At 37.3% G+C, this 13,017-nt stretch overlaps 1 protein-coding gene across 1 annotated transcript in view; it reads left to right on the forward strand.

Moving 5' to 3' along the window:
- Positions 1-13,017, forward strand: part of SMAD1 (SMAD family member 1) — an 81,085-nt gene that overhangs the window by 22,605 nt on the left and 45,463 nt on the right. The window lies entirely within an intron of this gene.

A 13,017-nucleotide genomic window follows, 5' to 3' on the forward strand; every position in this document is an offset into this window, starting at 1 on the left:
CTGTTTTAAAACAGGAAAAAGGAATGGGAAGGCACTTCACCTGTTTTCTCCCACAGTACAAATATGGCAGGCCCTCCAACAACAACATTTTGTTCAATGTGGTTTCCTTATAATGTTGATGAGAAGAAAAAAAAACCAATTCCTAGCTGGTGCCACCGTCTGTGGATTTTGTACCTTCTCACATATCTCTGTGGATACTTGGGGTTTCTTTCCACATCCCAAAGGTGTGTGCGTGAGGTGAATGGTCCTAGTGTGAGTGTGTGTGTGAGAAAGAAGACAGTGTGGGCGTGAGCGTCCTGTGGTGGCCTGGCATCCTGTCCAGGACTGGTTCCCGTCTTGCACCCTGAGCTGCCAGGACAGGCTCCAGCCACCTGCATCCCTGAACTGGAATAATTGTGTGAATAATTACCTTACTTGTTCTGATTAATCTTTCTTAAATACTTCGTATATTTACAGCTCACATTTATTTTAATGTTTTATATTACAAGCGGTTTAGGTCATTATTTAGAAGTTTAGTGATATTTTTGTGGTCAGAAATATGCCCTGGGAACTTGTTTGTATATGTTAGTTTTTGGTAAAATTGGTTTCCTTGTATGTCCTTTTGCTTAAAGTTGAGTTTCCAAGAACCTGTCAATTATGTTAAGTGGCGACTTACTGTTATCTCAAAACCCAGTTAGTTCCTAATTGGAGTGGTGGGAGAAAGAAGCATTTGGGCATATCATTTATTGAGACCAAATCACTCAGCATTGCTACCTTGGGGTGTTCCCTGAAACTGAAATAGCTAGCTCTATCTCTGTTTTTATACTCACTGTAATGGCATTAGACGTATAGTAAATTTTAACTTGTCTTTTTCCTGTATGCCTTACAGGTAAAGATTTATCTTTGTTTTTGTTTTGTTTTGTTTTTTTTTTGTAGAGACAGAGTCTCACTGTACCGCCCTTGGTAGAGTGCCGTGGCGTCACACGGCTCACAGCAACCTCTTAACTCCTGGGCTTACACGATTCTCTTGCCTCAGCCTCCCAAGCAGCTGGGACTACAGGTGCCCGCCACACGCCCAGCTATTTTTTTGTTGTTGTGGCAGTTTGGCTGGGGCTGGGTTTGAACCCGCCACCCTCGGCATATGGGGCTGGCGCCCTACTCACTGAGCCAATAACCTTGCATGGTTTTTATTAGAAACTGTGTAGAGTTGGTACCTCTTACGATTATGTTCTGTTTGTTCCAGAATCCTGTCTTCACCTGCCTTGATTAGTGTTTTTATGGGTACTGTCCATTGGCTTCTCTCTCCATCTGGAAATTTGATGCCTGTTTCTGCTTCAGCCCTCTTGCGGGGCTGTTCTCGCAAGTGATTTGTCAGCTATTCCACTTTTAAGTAATATATACCTTAGCTTTGTCAAAAGTTTGCAACCTCCCAATTCTTCTGGATTAATTCAGTAGCTTGGTTTTATTTAAGGGCTAATGATTATGACTATTATCTTCTCTCCCATTTTGTGAATTCTTCGTTTTACTCTTCCCACAAAGCTGATTGCGATTTTTGCCTCACAAGATGGCTCACAGAAGGCAAGCAGTGCTGGGTCATGCTTTATATTTACTGGTATTGAAACTCTGAAATATTTTTTTTGCAGGTTTTGTCCTTTTTAGTATTTTTAACCCTCATCTTTAGAGCATAATCTTCTACTAGATAGACTATAGTGAATCCGTGGTTTCTGTGAATGTCGGGAATTTTTGTTTTATCCTCCTTGGGAATTCTTACGTGTTTTGACAATTCTGTCTTTGTTAGGAGCATACAGTTGACTACTTAAGTGAAAAATGAAGCAAGTTAAAAAGAGTAGTTTATTTTGGAGTAATGTAAGTTACCTTACAGATCCCCTCCGCATATTTTCCTTTGACCCTTTTTGGGGTTTTAATTTAGCTGAGCATCTCAGAGGAGGCAGGAGTTAATCCCGTGGAGCTTTGAAGCCTATCTAAAATTGGATGTTAGGATAAATGACAGGCCTTTCAGTAGTGTTAGTTGATACTGCCACTTAATACAACATATCTCTGAGATTTCTTAAATCTCCATGGCAGCTAATGAGGTATATGTGAAATAGTTTTATATATTAAACCATTTTATTTTGTATATTAGAAGTGCTGAACCTAATCCATGCCGTTTGCTTGTGATTACTCTGAAGCCCACAGTAGAGCTCCTTTGGGAACTCAAGTCTTACTTAGTTTTTCTGTATATTCACAAGACCAGTCCATCTATTTAAGAAGAAAGCCAGTGGTGTAAGTCTGGAAATATGCACACAGTTGTTTGATTTCATTACTTGGAAATATTTTTTTCAAAAAAAAAAAAAATTAAACAATTTTTATAAAGTTATCTTTTTTCTTAAATAGCTTTTCCAGCTGTTAAACAATTTCAAAGGGAAGTTGATCAATACCCTGAGCTTTTAGTTCCTTAATTCTTTTGATCTTTATGCCATGATTTTTTACCATTAGTTAAGACAGTAATGAGCCCAAGAATAAGAAGTGGAAAAAGAGAAAGTCCTTTGCTTCATTGACAATAGACCATTTATCTCAGCTATTTGCCGTAAGGTGCTGAGTCTTTGGAGTTTTTTTCTCCCTGTTATGTTTTAGAGCCTACATTTTGTTTATCTTACTGAATAATATAATTATTCTCTCAGAATTCATTGGGATCATTTATTTTGTCTAGTCCGTTGAATTCTGTGCCATTACAAGAATTACAAAACAACCCCTAGCCTGAGGTGATAGAAAGGGTAGTTGGTCTTTTTTTGTCTCCTCATCTTTTAGTAAAGGAACTTGGTTTGTAATACTCAGTGGTATTTTAAATACCACTTTTTTTTTAATTGTTTCTTCAGATACAAAGTAATTTTCTTTTAAAACTTTCTATGGGAATTTGGGGTCAGTAAGGTATTGAATAGCAGAGAGTGTACTTCGTTGATATTCACACAGTTGATAATTTACATGTTTCTTTACCAGATGAGGCCAAAGTGAGGAAAATGTCCATGATGTTATGCAGTTGGCTAATTAGGTTTCCTTTAAATATAAAACAAGTGGAAGAACACAGGGTGTTCATAAAGTTCGTGTGCAATTTTAAAATAGTTGTAAAATTTTATGGACACCCTATATTTTAAAACTTCTTGCTTTTTTCCTTTTAACATTAAGTAATACCACATAAGTTGCAAAATTAAATAGCATGTCAAGAGGAGTAGTATAAGAGTATTTTTCGAATTTCACTTGTGGTAGTTGAGTAGAAATCCTCCCCGTGGGTCAGACTAAGGAAGGAAAAGCTTCTGAATTTAGAACCCTGGTTTAAAACTGTATTTTTATTACTTCCAAAACTGGATCACACTGGAAGTCAAGTCTGACTTCTAAACAGAGAGCCTATGTTTGGCTGGAACTCATAAATTGATTTTTGTTATTTTGTAATAAATATTTGCATAGAAAGGCTTTTTTAAAAAATTGAGAGTTATCATTGTTCAGTGTTTGAAAAGTTTAGAAGAATAGGAGAGACGTTATATTTTGCTAAAGATTTTATCCCAAGTTATTACATAGTTTTTATAAATATAACTCTTAAGGGGTACGTAATATTCCATTGAATGGATGTATACAGTATCTTTAGCTATTTTCTTAGTTTTTTTTTTTTTCCTATTATAAATAATGCTTTCATGAAAATCTGTGTAAAAATTTTTTCCCTCTGCGGGTCAGAACATTTCCTTAGAATAAATTTCTGATGGTGAACTTGAACAAAGATCTCAATATTTTTGAGGCTGCTGGGGGTTCTTTACTAGGTGAATGCTTTTTCTTTTTTGTCAGTGTGAAATGTTTGTATTTGGACAAGAGGGAAGGAAATCTCTGTTTGCTGACTCATGTTTTAATTTTGCACTTTAAACTGATAAGGCCACTTAGCTTCTAACATAAACTAAGTCAGGAAGTATAAAAGGGGCAGAAAAAAAAAGTTGGTTATCTTGCCAAGGTCATAGAACTGTGGACTCATTTGAGTTCTTCATGTGAATTAGTTTGCTTTTTTGACTTACATATTTTAAAAATCCTTAGCTCAGGTAGATAAAAATTAGTCATTTTATTTTATCTGGGCATATTTCTGTGCAAAGATTTGTGATCTTTTCACTTTAATTTTTATGAGTGGCATCAAGACTTTACCAACCACGTGACCTGTGCAGTGTTTAGAAGTGGTAAATTTTAAGTTTTTTTGCTCCCTGTGTGCAGAGGTCTTCCTGTATTGATGAGGTCACCTTAGCTATAAAACAGATGTAATCACACTGATGCTCTGATTTGAAACTTTCCACTGTCCACAGGTTAATCTGTGTCATAGGCCCTCACAGTCCTGTCTCTGTCCTTCGTATGGGCCTGTATCATCTCCAGCTATATTAAATCTTAGCATTTCTCTTATGTGTCTGCTAGAACAGCAATTTAGAAAAGTGGTTTAAAAATTCAAGGTCTAGAGCTGGTCGGCAAAATGCCACGTCTAGCGTGTATGTAACTTTGAACAAGAAATTTAACTTTTCTTTTCCCTACCTGTAAAATGGGGGAAATGGTAATATTTACTTTGGAGGGTTTGTTGCTAGGATTGAACTAGTTGAAAGACGTAAAGTGCTTTGAGCAGTGTCTGTCATGTAATGAGCACTACAGATGTTAGCTCTGTTGTTTTGCGAATTCTATCCTTTAGGTCTAATATTTTCTTTAGAAAAACTTGCTAAAATCTCTGGACTTAATTGTTCTTTTCTCCTCTTATATATTATTGGGTGTCTTTGTCCATTTGGGCTGCTGTGGCAAAATACCATAGAATGGGTGGCTTAATAAGAACATTTCATTTATTTCTCTTAAGTTCTGGTGGCTGGGAAATGCAAGATCAAGGTGCTGACAGATTAGGTGTCTGGTGAGGGCCTGCTTCCACCTAGATGACCTCATCTAACTGTAACTTCTCGTGGTGGTCCCTAATCCCATTCCTGAGTCTCCACCCTCACCATCTAATCACCTCCCCAAGGGCCTTCCTCCTAACACCATCATCACCTTTGTCGTTAGGATTTCAGCATCCAGGCCCTTGCCTTGTGTGTCATTGTTGTATAGCTTTTATCACACTGTATTATTAGTTAATGGTGGGCAAGTGCACAGTACCTGGGCATCCTCTTCTCTTACTCTTGTGCCCATGGTTGACCTTGGTGCAACCGCAGCATTCCTTCTGACTGAGGCCCTGGAGGTGGCCCTCAGCACAGTCCTTTGCCATTAGCTATGGGTTAGCAGTGTGCTTTATGATAGTTGTTGACACAGTGGCTCTTCCTTTGCGTTGTGAGCCACTTCGGGATGTTAGACATCTTCGCTTCTGCATCTCCTTTGTCTAGCACAGTGCCAGGCACTTAGCAGGTGCTCAGGACAGCTTTGGGGAATGGAAGTCAATTCAAGTAGTTATGACAAGTTACAAGAAGTGGAGGTTCTTACATGCCACCTGTAACACCCATCTGAATTTGAAATCTCCCCAACTTACTCCATCTGTTTGAAAATTAACGGTTAAAATATCAAAAAGCTGTTTTCAGACTGGAAGAAAAAGACATACAGAATATGAAGAAATATATTCTCCTGTAAATTGTTACTAGAAGCCCAGAAAGAAGTTGTCTTTCTTGTTCCTTTGCGAAACTAACCTTTAGTAAAAAGTAAATTATTACAGCAGTAGGTACACTCTGACCAAGTGTGACTTTTGATAATAGCATAGTTTTGTTTTCTCTTTCCTTTTCTGTTAGTAGCATAGTTTTGTCTTCTGTTAAAAAAAAAAAAAATACTACTTCAGTAGTAGAGCTAGTAAATTTGGGCAGAACTCTTAGAAAAGTGACCCTCTATCCCCTACTGAATAAAGTTGAAGCTCCATATTTGCCTTTCTAAGCTTTTCAGGAAGTTGAATCATTCATCAAACATTTGTTGAGAATCTGCTATTTGCCAGATACTATGCTAGGTTCAAAGATAGGAAGATAATAAGATAGATTCTCTCACTCATTTTCCTGGAGCAAGGACGGCAGATGTATATAGCTCATCACAGTTTAGCCATATAAAGGCACAATTTGCTGTGACAGCTGTTCATAATCATATTTTTTAATTTCTGATGATCACTAATAATTTCTGGTTTTATTGCTGTTAATGGTAATTTTTGCCTTCTTTTTAGTGAATTTTGCTAGGGGTTTATCTAATTATATTAGTATTTCCAAGGAACCAACTTTGATTTTATAGGTTTTCTTTAGTATACTTAAAAAAAAAATCTCTCATTCTTTTTACTTTCTTTAATTTATTGTTCCTATTTTTTTCTTGATATATAAAGTACCAGTTTTCAGCTTTTTCCCTTTCTAATATATGCATTTTGACTACTAATTACCCTCAAGTATACTTGAGCCACATTGTGTAACTTTTATATGTCATATTCAGTTTAAAATATTTTCTATTTTCATTATGATTTCCTGTTTGATCCATGGGTTATTTAAGGGTGTGGTTATTTCTAAGAACAATATTTTTGTTGATTTCTTAGTTATGCTAAGATCAAAATATATAGTCTATTTTACTGCTTTGATATATGTTGAGATTTGCTTTTTGGCTCATTATGGTCAATTTGAGTAAGTATCCCATGTGTATTTGAAAGTATGTACAAAGTATGTACAAACTAGGTTTGTAAACTCATCGTGGAAAAAGTGCTACATACTTCATTGCTGAATATCACTACAGTCACTCTTGAAGTACCCCCCTTGGGAAGCTCTGCACTGACACCAGGGCCTAGTCCACTCTTCAAAGCAGTTTTGGAATTCTTTTTCTGGAATGGCCATCAGAGCTGTCGTTATATTACCTTTGATGTCCTGAATGTGATCAAAGTGTCTTCTTCCTTTTAATATTTCCTTTATCTTTGGATAAAGTAAAAAGTCACTGGGCACCAGACCAGGTAAGTAGAGAGGGTGTTCAAATACAGTTATTTGTTTACTGGTGAAAATCTCCCTTACAGACAGTGCCATGTGAGCTGGTGCATGGTAGTGATGCAACAGCCGTACCTTTCTCATGCCAAAATTTTGAGTTAAGAATTTCCTAACTGGTTTGGTGCCCAAAGCTCAGCCATTGGGGTGCTAGCCACGTACACTGGGGCTGGCGGGTTCGAACCCGGCCTGGGGCCTACTAAACAACAGTGATAAAAACAAGAAAAAAATAGCTTGGTGTATGGCAGGTGCCTATAGTCTTAGCTACTTGGGAGGGAGGGGCAAGAGAATTGGGTAAGCCGAGTTTGAGGTTGCTATGAGCATTGACACTAGGGTACTCTACTGAGGGTGACTTAGTAAGACTCTTATCTCAAAAAAAAAAAAAAAAAATTTTTTTTTTTTCCTGACTGTTTCTCTATTGATGTTTACTCAATCTGCTGTGCTTGTCACAGTCGGCTGATGATTTTGACATGCTGTTTGATGGGGGTTTGCAATATTTTTGTCAGTTCTGTTGTTACTGGTTGTCCTGACCTCTTTATCAGTGATGCTTTTTCTCCCTTCTAAAAAGTGTTTAATCCATTTGTACACTGCTATTTTCTTCATGGCATTATCCCTATAAACTTGGACTAATCTGTCCCTGATTTCACTTCTACTCTTGCCAAATTTAACAAGGAATTTAATGTTAATTGCTCTAATTCTAGCTCTACCATTCTCACAACAGCACACCAAGGTGTCTCAATAATGAAAGCCACTCAGCAAGACAACGGCACACATCAACATGAACATGGGTCTGAGACACTGTTAACGTGGTGTAACAAAGTTTATGAACCCTTACGGTGCTTGTGCCAGTGTACGCATGCTTGATGGCAAGTTTACAAACTTAATTGTCAAACCTTGTATCTGTTAACGTGGTGTAACAAAGTTTATGAACCCTTACGGTGCTTGTGCCAGTGTACGCATGCTTGATGGCAAGTTTACAAACTTAATTGTCAAACCTTGTATGCTACAGTTATTGGGTTCAGTGATCTATACACGTGAATTTTATCAAGTTTTTAAACATATTACTCTTCCATAGCTATCAATTTTTGTTTGCTTGCTTTATCAGTTACTACGTTAATTTCTCAATAGAATTTTGGGTTTGTCTGTTGTTTTAGTTGTTAAATTTTTATTTTGAGACTTATTACTTACATAAAAATTTGGGATTTTGAGATCTGTATATGGATATGTATGTATGTGACAGATAAACTCTGTCTTTTTTTGAGACAGAGTCTCACTTGGTCACCCTCGGGTTGAGTACTGAGGTATCTTAGCTTACAGCAACCTCATACTCTTGGGCTCAAACAATACTCTTGCCTGAGCCTCCTGAGTAGCTGGGACTATAGGCACCTGCCACAACTCCCAGACATTTTTACAGAGGGGGTCTTCTCTTGCTCAGGCTGGTCTTGAACTCCTGAGTTCAAGCAATCCACCTGCCTCTGCCTCCCACAGTGCTGGGATTATAGGCATGAGCCACTTCATCTGGCCTGACATATAAACTCTTAACATTATGAAATATTCTTTAAAAAAAAAATCTGTGGTGATGCTTCTTGGTTTAAAGTTTATTTTGTATGAATGGATAACTAGGCCAGCATTTTGTTTAAGAATATGCATAGTAGATCTTTTTCCGTTCTTTCACATTCATGGTTTCTATGTCCTTGTATTTCATTTAAATACAGGATAGTTAAGTGGTATTCCTTCTCCTACTCTGCCTTTTAATTGTCATATTTTAGTTTTTTTATATTTCAGCAATTGGTTATACATTGGAGATTAGATTTTAAAAATACATATTTTTTGAGACTAGAGTCTTACTATGTCGCCTTCAGTAGAGTGCCATTCTGTCACAGCTCACAGCAACCTCAAACTCTTGGGCTCAAGTGATTCTCTTGCCTTAGCCTCCCAAGTAGCTGGGACTATAGGTGCCCGCCACAATGTCTGGCTTTCTTTTTATTGTTGCGGTTGTCATTGGTTAGCAGGCTTTGGCTGGGTTTGAACCTACCTGCCTCAGTGTATGGGCTGGCGCCCTACCCACTGAGCTATAGGCACCGAGCTTAGATTTAAACCTTATTATTTTCTATTTGTCACATCTATTATTTGCTCACTTTTCTCCTTACATTCTTTGGATTAATTGTATTTTGAATTTTTTTATATTTTTAACTTTTCTATTAGCTTGCTATAGTTTTTAACTTATTCTCTCAATTATTGCTTTAATATGACGCCAATTCATAATTTATTATACCAATAGTAAATTAACACTTCACATGCCTTGGACAATACAAGGATCTTAGTAACTTTTATTCCTTTGCTTTCTATTGCTGTTGACGTGCATTTTAAGTCTACATACATTTTAAACACCTCAGGACATCCCTGTTATTCTGTAAAGCTGGTCTTTATTTAGGCTTGTCCCTGTTAACCCTTTACGAGCTCTTCACTCTGTCCTGTGGTTCCTTGTTTATTTGTGGAATCATTTTCCTTCTGCATGAATAATTCCTGTTAGTATTTATTTTAGTGCCAGTTCACTCAGATTTTGCTTATTATTAAGCATCTTTATTTCACAGTCATTCTGAATGATTTTTTTTCCTTAGTGTAGAATTCATGCTGAAGTGTAGAATTCATTCATTCATCATTTCATTGTCATCTTGTTTTTATTATTTCTATTGAAATGTCAGCTGTCAACCTTATTAGGTTGCTGCAAAAGTAATTGCAGTTTTTGCATTGTTGAAATTTGCCTTTTGATACTGGAATACATTCTTAAATAAATGTGATTATATCGTATATCACTTTAACGTGCATTTCTTACTTTATGTTTTTTGCTAATGACTTATTACTTGCCATTTATGTTGTATTTATTTTGAACTATGGAAATGATGTTAGACAAAAAGAAAATTCGAGTGATTTATTCAGGTTCAAATGAGTTGTAAAGCAGCAGAGACAACTTGGAACATCAACACACACTTGGCTCAGGAGCTGCTAACGAACACACAGTGCAGTGGTGGTTCAAGAAATTTTGCAGAGAAGAGATCCTTGAAGATGAGCATAGGGGCTGGCCGTCAGAAGTTGACACTGTCCAGTTGAGAGCAATCGTGGAAGCTGATCCTCTGACAACTACACAAGAAGTTATTGAAGAACTTACCGTTAACCGTGGCCTTTCACATTTGAAGCACATTGGAAAGATGAAAAAGCTCTTGAAGTAGGTACCTCATGAGCTGACCAAAATTAGAGCAATTGTTTTCAAGTATTATCTTCCCTTTTTCTACACAACAACAGTGAACCATTTCTGGATTGGACGGTGACATGCAAAAACATGTAGATTTCGTATGACAACAATGACCTCCAGAGCACTTCCCAAAGCCAAATGTGCACCAATAAAAGGTCATGGTCACTGTTTAGTGGTCTGCTGCAGGTCTGATCCACTATAGCTTTCTGAATTCTTGTGACACCATCACATCTGAGAAGTCTGCTCAACAAATTGATGAGAGGCACTGAAAACTGCAACACCTCAGCCGGCACTGGTCAACAGGAAGGGCCCAGTTCTTTTTCACAGCACCTGACTGCACCTTGTATAACCAACATTTCAAAAGTTGAACGAATTGGGCTAAGAAGTTTTGCCTCATCTGCCATATTCATCTGACCTCTCACCAATTGACTAGCACTTCTTCAAGCATCTTGTCAAATTTTTGCAGGGGAAATGCTTCCACAGCCAGCAAGATGCAGAAAATGCTTTCTAAAAGTCCATTGAATCCCTAAGCATGCAGGGAGAAAGGAACTTATTTTTCACAGCCAGCAATGTGTTAATTGTAGTGGTTCCTATTTTTCTTAATAAAGATATGTTTGAGCCTGGTTATAATGATTTAAAATTAATGGTCCAAAACTGCAAGTACTTTTTCACCAACCTGATACTTATTTGAAGATAAAATGTCTTTTTAAAGATTTCTATCTTAGCTTTTCAGTGATATTACTGTAATATGATACATCAAAACTAGTGGATTACTTTTTATTTATCTTTCGTGGGACTTGTAGACCTTTACAAATGCATGGCTAGATGTCTTGTCAGTTTTGGAAAATCTTTGGCCAGCATCTAAAAATACTGCTCTGTCCCAATCTTCTCTACTTCTCCTGGAACTCCAGTTACGTGGTAGCAGACTTTTTCGCCATATTATTGTGTCTTTTCAGTTCTTTATTTAAACCCCGCCCCCCACCACTTCAGTGTGGCTGTTTTTTACTGATCTTCCTGCCCACTACTTTTATTCTACTCTAGCTAATCCACTGTTCAGTTGACCCATTTAAAGTCTTCATTATTATATGTTTTAGTTTCAGAATTTTTCATCCTTTTTCAAGGATTCCAGTTTTTCTGTTAAAATCCTCAAATCTTGTTTTCTGTTTCCTTGACATATTAATCAGTAATCATTAATATTTTTAAGTCTGTATCTGGTAACTCCACTATATAGATTCTCTCTTAGGTCTCTTTCTATTCTGTTTTGTTTTGGTTATTTGATCCAATCTCCTGGTATGCCTGGTAACCTTTTGTTAATTTTTAAACATAATAAGTAAAAAATTATGGCAGTTAAAGATAATGTTATCTTCTCTGTAGAAGATTCAGTCTTGTGGCAAGTTGTTAGAGAGATAACCCATCATCTTGAGCCAGTTTTAGGATTAAGGCCATTCTTGGCCAGGCTTTAGTTCTTAAACAAAGTCTAGTCCATTTCAGTTTTGCCTTATTCTAGGGTATACCCTTCGAGAGATTCAACCAAAAGCGTATTGCCAGGGTTTCTGCTTCTTGGCAGCGTTTTTGTTTTCGTCTCCTCAGTGCCGTGAGACTGCTGGGAGGTCTGCTCAGTTTTTATCCCTTCGTTGCCTCTCTCTGCTTGGGTACTAGATCTCTCACTGCTTGTGATGTGGGCATTGGCAAATGCCTGGGGAGGAAGAGTAGTGACAAATGTTCAGGGCACTCACTGCATTTCCCTCTCTCCAGGATTTCGGCCCCTCAAGTCCTGAGTGCTTGGGTTGCTCTTTGATGCCTTTAAAAAACTGGGCTCTGTTTGTTTTTGGTTCCTTTGGAAGGAAGGAAGTTGCTCTGACACATGCTGCTCCATCCTAGGTGGAGATTGTGTACAGTTAACCTCTTTAACCTTTTTCACCTTTTATGGTTCCTTCTGTTGAAGAGTAGATAGAAGGTTTAAGTGAGACAAGTAGGCTAAAGAATTTGGTACGATATGTGCTCATGTGTTACGTATTTTTCACGTAAGAGTTAAATTTTCAGTAAGGGTTAAATGTCTTAGTTTACTTGCCCTATATCATAGACACAAGTTTGTTTACGGAATAAATGCCTTAAAATGTTACCGCATTTATACAGTGGAAATATAATTACTCCTTCTTTTAACATAAAAAATAGTTGTGGAACAAACTAAAAAACATGTTGAGATGATTGTATTTTTATTATTTCCTGTTGTTTTCAGTTTTGTTGACTAAGGTATATTTTGAAACATACCTTTAGAAGTTATAAATGAATGTAAATATAAAGCATTATAATAGGTATTGGAGATTTGGACTGTTTTGCACTTCTATCCCAGAGCCCGTGTAGACAGTGACATACTGTTTTCTAAACGGTGTCTCTTGTTTACTCATCTGTAAAATGGCACTGGTTATATTACCTTGCTCAAAGGATTATGAAAAGGATTGAATGCTGTCTAGTAGTCTGTTTTGGCCATCATAATAAAATTTCATAGACTGTGTGGCTTAAAGAGCAAAAATTATTTTCTGTAAGCTCTGGAGGCTGAGAAGTCCAAGATCAGTTCAGGTTTCTGGTGAGGACTCTCTCCCTAGCTTGCAGGAGGCAGCCTTCCTTTGCCTTTACATGGCCTTTCCTCCGTGCATGCACCTGGAGATGAGGGAGGGAAGGAAAGAGTGCTTTCTTCTTCTTATAAGACCCCCAGTCCTGCTGGATTAGGGCCTTGCCCTTATGGCTCTTTTTTGGACCTTAATTACCTTCTTATAAGTTCCATCTCCAAATATAGTCACACTG

Source organism: Nycticebus coucang, chromosome 1 (genome assembly GCF_027406575.1).
Source record: "Nycticebus coucang isolate mNycCou1 chromosome 1, mNycCou1.pri, whole genome shotgun sequence".
Taxonomy (NCBI): domain Eukaryota; kingdom Metazoa; phylum Chordata; class Mammalia; order Primates; family Lorisidae; genus Nycticebus; species Nycticebus coucang.